At 33.3% G+C, this 6,072-nt stretch overlaps 1 pseudogene; it reads left to right on the forward strand.

Moving 5' to 3' along the window:
* The first annotated feature begins 254 nt into the window (after positions 1-254).
* LOC130447283 (putative nuclease HARBI1) lies at positions 255-3,500 on the forward strand (annotated as a pseudogene).
* Positions 3,501-6,072: the final 2,572 nt, after the last annotated feature.

Raw genomic sequence — 6,072 nt, forward strand, 5'->3', positions numbered from 1 at the left:
AAAATTAACGTGTTTGGCTACTATGGCCATTTGCACGGGAGCGGTTACAATACATTAAATATGAAATGGTTCATTGGTACAAGTATACAATATGAATACATAGTAACACAATTGTTCTATAGTTTGTGATAAAGTTGTACATATTTGAAAAACTGAAGTAGAGAGGTAATTTGTTCCGAGTTGTTGAGGATTTCATTGTAGTTTAGGCTAAGTTGAAACTGTTGTCTTTCTACGGTATTTTTGCGACACTCGGTGAAAATGTACTTCATGGTTCAGATAATAGGTTGGTTACCAATTGAGCGCTGTATTTGACGTAGGGATGTTTCAATGCTGCTGCATGAAAGTCTGGATTTTCTTTTGAACTGTGATATTAAATCCTTTCCAATAATTACATTGTCGGTGACAGTAGATGTAGCTGCAATTTTTGCCTGCTGGTCTGCAAGTTCGTTGCCTTCGATGCCAATGTGGGAAGGTAACCAAATTAAAGTAACTGCTATTCCTTGGGATGAGATAAGCTGGTAGGAGTCATGTATTGATTGGACAATAGGATGTTCGGTAAATATATTTTGGATGGATAAAATAGAAGCAAGTGAGTGAGTCTGTACATATGGCAACGAGCTTATAAGGTGGAGAGATTGAATTGATGGCCTATAGAATGCTGAATAGTTCGCCTGTGTGAATGTTATAGGTTGATGGCATTAGGGAAGATTTTATGGGAATTTGTGGCGTTGTAACAGAGCAACCTACTCCTCTTTCATTTTTGAAATCTGTTTACAGAGAAAACATACCAATTTGTCAGTAGAGACAAATATACGGCACAGAGGGCCTCCGTGAGTAATCAGAATCGAGGTTTCTATGCTAAAGTTATCATTTTCAGGGATGACGTGAGTAATTCTTCGGAAACTCATGATATGAGCGTATTCATCTCATTGCGAGCTACATTTCACGAATGAAACAGGAGGAGCTATTTGCAGTCCGATGTTCTTGAGAACTTTTTCGATAACAGAGTGTGGGATAGTAGGAGATACATTCGATATTAAAATGCGTTTAGCCGGTGAAATTAGCCTTCGAATAAGAATTATTGTAGAATTGATACAAATGTTCTGGTGAGTTTTAAGATCATCTAAAATTGCTGTTATACAATATATGCAAATACGGTTATTAGACATTCTTGATGCGAATGTAATGTTTTTTGGGGAAACGATATCTCCTATAGATTTTATTTATTCGAATAAAACGGTGTTGGGGATAGAGTGCATTATAATTGCTTGCTCTCGTTTAGGAGTCATTTTTGCGAGTAGCTCTGGATACCAAAGCTACAAGTTTTAGGCTCAGAATGGAACAGGTGTCCGAGAAGGATCCTGTGGAATAAATAGTAGGAAAATAACAATCACCTTTTGCACTTCTACGGCACTGGTGGATTTCTTGAATTGTTTGCAGTTAATAGTTTCACAAAATTGAATAATCGAGAAAAACCGAAAAGCCATAGCCGGTGGCGGCTGATTGGTTAAAGCTTAATAAATTTATCGCTGCTTTAAGAAGAAGTACTTTTACACCCACGCGATATTTATGTTTCATCATAAAACATAACTATTTTATGGTTTATTTTCTAAAATATATTAAACCTTTAAGGCAGTCATATGTAGTTATTGCATACCCATAGGAACACTTCAGCTTTATTCCATTTTCGCCATTTTTTCTGAAGATTATGTAGCGGCCATTTTGTAGTAATATTGCCATTTGAAACTTTCTTATGTATGTATGCACCAAGTCCAGTTAATCACGATTAGCTTGTAATCATGATTAAAATATCTCGATTAAGATAATTTGCAATGCGCCAGCACTGTTGAGGAACTTGATCACAATTAAAGTTAACCGGCCAATTGTGGTGGGTTAAATATTTAATCATGATCAAGAAGGTTATGTTTGTATTTTGTTTTGGAATTTTTATTAAAATGGAAATTGAAGACCAAATAATACTTGATAATGATTATGATGTAATGGATATTATTAATGATGGCTTTCCGAGAGCCAGATCTCAGAGACCTAATTATTTTGATTCAATAGATGATTTGGGTTTCTTTAGAAGATTCCGTCTTACCAAACCCACTGCAGAAGCACTATTGGGAGAAATACAACACACAATGGAATTTGATAATAACTTGTAAGTACCATGTACCTACATACTATATTAGCCTCATTTTATTTCTTAATATGTCTTACTTTTAGAAATAATCAAGTATCCCCTATGAACCAACTACTAACTACTTTAAGGTTTTACGCCTCAAATTGGTATTGGAGATCTTATGGGGATCCACCAAACCACAGCATGCAGAATCATATCAAGGGTCAGTAGAACCATTGCTATGTTGAGGCCCAACTATATTCAAATGCCAGAAAACCATGCTCAGCTTCTGCATACTCAACAAGAGTTTTATCACAGGGCAAGATTCCCCCGGGTGGTGGGGTGCATTGATTGCACACACATTAAAATAAATTCACCAGGTAGGTGTTACAGGTGGTAATTAAATTGGCTTAGTTTACTTGCCTTACACACTTTCAAGTTGACCTCATCTTAGAAGTAGCTTTTTTTAAATATATCTAAACCTAAACTAACCTACCTCATCGCTTTCCAAGACACTATTATATTCTATCTCCTGATCCTAGGAATAAAAATTTTTATATTTTCCAGGTGGTGAAGATCCTGAAATTTTTCGTAACAGAAAAGGGATATTTTCTATAAATACGCAAGTTGTGGGAAATGCAAATTTGGAAATAACGGATATTGTTGCTAGGTGGCCAGGTTCTGTTCATGATGCTACAATATTTAATAATTCATCAATACTTGCCCGACTAGAAAACCAGGAATTTGGGAATGGCATTATTTTGGGTAGGTACATTTAGTGCTGCTTTGGAATACCTTTACCAAACTTAACAGAGATTCACTATATTCATTTCACATAATAAATAATACCGATACTACTTGAAAACATTTTTCAAACCTACTAAGCATCCTCTCCAAGTTTATCTCCACATGCTTTTAAATATAAATACTTACTCAATTTTATTTTCAGGAGATAGTGGCTATACTCTAAGGCCCTTTTTATTAACACCTTTACTTAATCCTGTCAACCAAGCAGAGCAAAGGTATAATGAATCTCATACGTACCAGGAACGGCATTGAACGACTTTTTGGTTGCTGGAAAAGACGCTTTCCAGTTCTTGCATATGGTATGAGATGCCACACTGACAATGTAATGGCCATTATAGTAGCAACAGCAGTGCTGCACAACATATGTAGAAGAATGGGTGAAGATTTGCCACCTGCTCCTGAAGACATTGATGAAGACATGTTGGAATATTTAATAGAGCAAGATAATGTACCACATGTACCTTTTGTTCATAATGTTAATAATATACTTAACTATCGTCAGCAAATAATAAATACTTATTTTGCTCGATTGAATTAATTCAGTGCTCAATATAATATCTTAACTCAATTCCCAGAATAGTTTTATTTATCATGAATACATTTATTTATAAAAGTAACCACACAACATATTGTTCTAATTCAGACATAAAAACAAATAAGACTGCTATACACTAATCTGCTCCTTTTTTTCCTTTTCAACTTTTAACTTGAGAATCTTAATTTCCAATTTGTTTTTTATTTTTTGGAAATGTAATTCTTCGTTTATTTGCTCAATTTGCTTGTCCACTAAAATGGCACGCCGGCCCAAAAGTATGTCGTATTTTTTGGCAATATTTGAAGATGACAGAATTTTGACTCCTTGTCTTTTCGGTTGTGTTGTTTCTACTGCTTTCTAAAATTTAAACAAAATCCAATTGCCACAAGTTGTAGATGATCAACAATATTGAGCCACATATGAAAGACGAAAACCATAAACAATCTATTTTTTATAAACTACATGGAAAGTCCGCACCTGGCTAGAATAATCTCGAGATGGTCTTTCATATTTTATCTTATAATTAAGTTAAATTTCATGGATAAATAATATAAAAAAATGATATACCTACCTTCCTTTTTTTCCCTCTTAAATGTGGTGGAACAAGAGCTTGATCTTTAGGTTTTTGAAAATCAGTGCCCTTTTTCCAGTTGGGTTTTTCTGCATTATCAATACTCTACAAATGTAGAAGGTTATGATTTTGTTAACGTTACAATTGTTTTTTGCCTAATGTTGAAATTAGATTATTGAAATTATCATAATTTTAAAATTACATTACAGGTAGTCATTATAAGAAAAATTAATAGAAGTTATATACAGGTAAGTACTTACTTTACTACTAGTGCTGGTAAAGGGTTCTTGATCACAAATGTCATAATTTCTCTCAGTTTTACAACTTTCTACATATTTCTAAAAACAGGATGAAATTACAGCTAAAATATCTGTGTGTGTTAGCCATTTGGTAGGATTTCAGAATTAGTTTATGTTGTTATTACGTGAAAATCAAACTATTCTTGTCTTGATGATATATTGATAATATATATTTTACATCGTAGCTCATACAATACATTCTACTACATACACGTGCATTTTTCTTTCAACTTAACCTCTTACAATCTTCTTCTTCTTTTTCTTAAGTATAAGGGAAGCATTATATTTAAGTATCACAACACCCTCTCTTAATGCTGACCTTATTCTTAAACATTTATAAATATGTATATATATATATACTGAAAGCAAGAATATTAAATGGTTTGAAATCGGCAAACTATCAGAAATGAAAACTAAATCAATACCCTCTCTTTTCTAAAAGATTATACAAATAAAAATTTTATCCCACATTTAACAACAAAATAATCATCCTAAATCTACATACAAAACTTTGCAATTCCTATCTTAATTAACCAATCCTAGTCTTAATTTATTGAAACAAAATTGGTCCTTGTTTTGGGCCTTTGTTAAAATATCTGCCAATTGGTTTTTGCTATTAATATACTCCAATGTCATATGCCTTTTATTAACAACATCACATACAAAATTGTATTTGAGATCTATATGTTTCAATCGCTTGTTGTTCTCAGGATTTTTTATTAATGATATACAACCCAAGTTATCCTCGTATACCTTGAAACTGTCAGTAACTACATTAAAATCTATTAATAGTCTTTTAAAATATAAGCAATCCCGAACTGCATCACATAAAGCAATTAATTCTGCCTCAGAGCTGGAAAGTGAAACGCAGTTCTGTTTTCTAGTTACCCATGCAACTATATTCCCGAATACTTTAATAACAAACCCTGTGATTGACTTCCTATCCAAAATATCTCCTCCCCAATCTGAATCTACAAAACAAACCATTTTCATTAAACTCTACATTTCTTGATACAATGATTTTCTCTTTTTCTATGTTCCACAAACGATATCCAGTGTTGGTATATCCCATCATTATACACTTTTCTGCTTTGCCATCAAATTTATCTCTAAACTGTTCCGGAATATGGGAGAATGCTGTGCATCCAAATACTCTCATATTTTTAATGCTCGGTTTTATACCGTTCCAAACCTCAGCTGGAGTTTTATTGTTCAAATTACTGTGTGGACTCCGATTTAATACATAGGCTGCCACTCTAACTGCCTCATTCCAAAATCTTTTTGATAAACCAGCTTCTTCTAATAAAGCTCTAGCTTTTTCTACTAGACTTCTATTATATTTTTCACTTTTCTCGTTCTGTTGAGGAGAATATGGCGTAGAATAATCTATCACTGTTCCATTTTCACGACAAAAATCATTAAATTCACCTGAAATATACTCACGACCATTATCGCATCTTAACACTGACAATTTTAAGTTAAACCTAGCCTGTACAGCATTAACAAATTCCTTAAAACATTTAAAAACTTCATGTTTACCTTTAATCATAAAAACTTGAACAAGATTAGAATAGTCATCTATAAATGTTACAAAATACTTTTCTCCCTCATGACTAATGGGTGTTATTGGACCTACCACATACTATGCCTAATATCCTAGTGGCTCTGATCCTGGTGTTATAAGTTAACCTCGTCATCTTACCTTGTATACAGGATTCACAAAAATTGATTTTAT

This window comes from Diorhabda sublineata, chromosome 8 (assembly GCF_026230105.1).
Source record: "Diorhabda sublineata isolate icDioSubl1.1 chromosome 8, icDioSubl1.1, whole genome shotgun sequence".
Taxonomy (NCBI): domain Eukaryota; kingdom Metazoa; phylum Arthropoda; class Insecta; order Coleoptera; family Chrysomelidae; genus Diorhabda; species Diorhabda sublineata.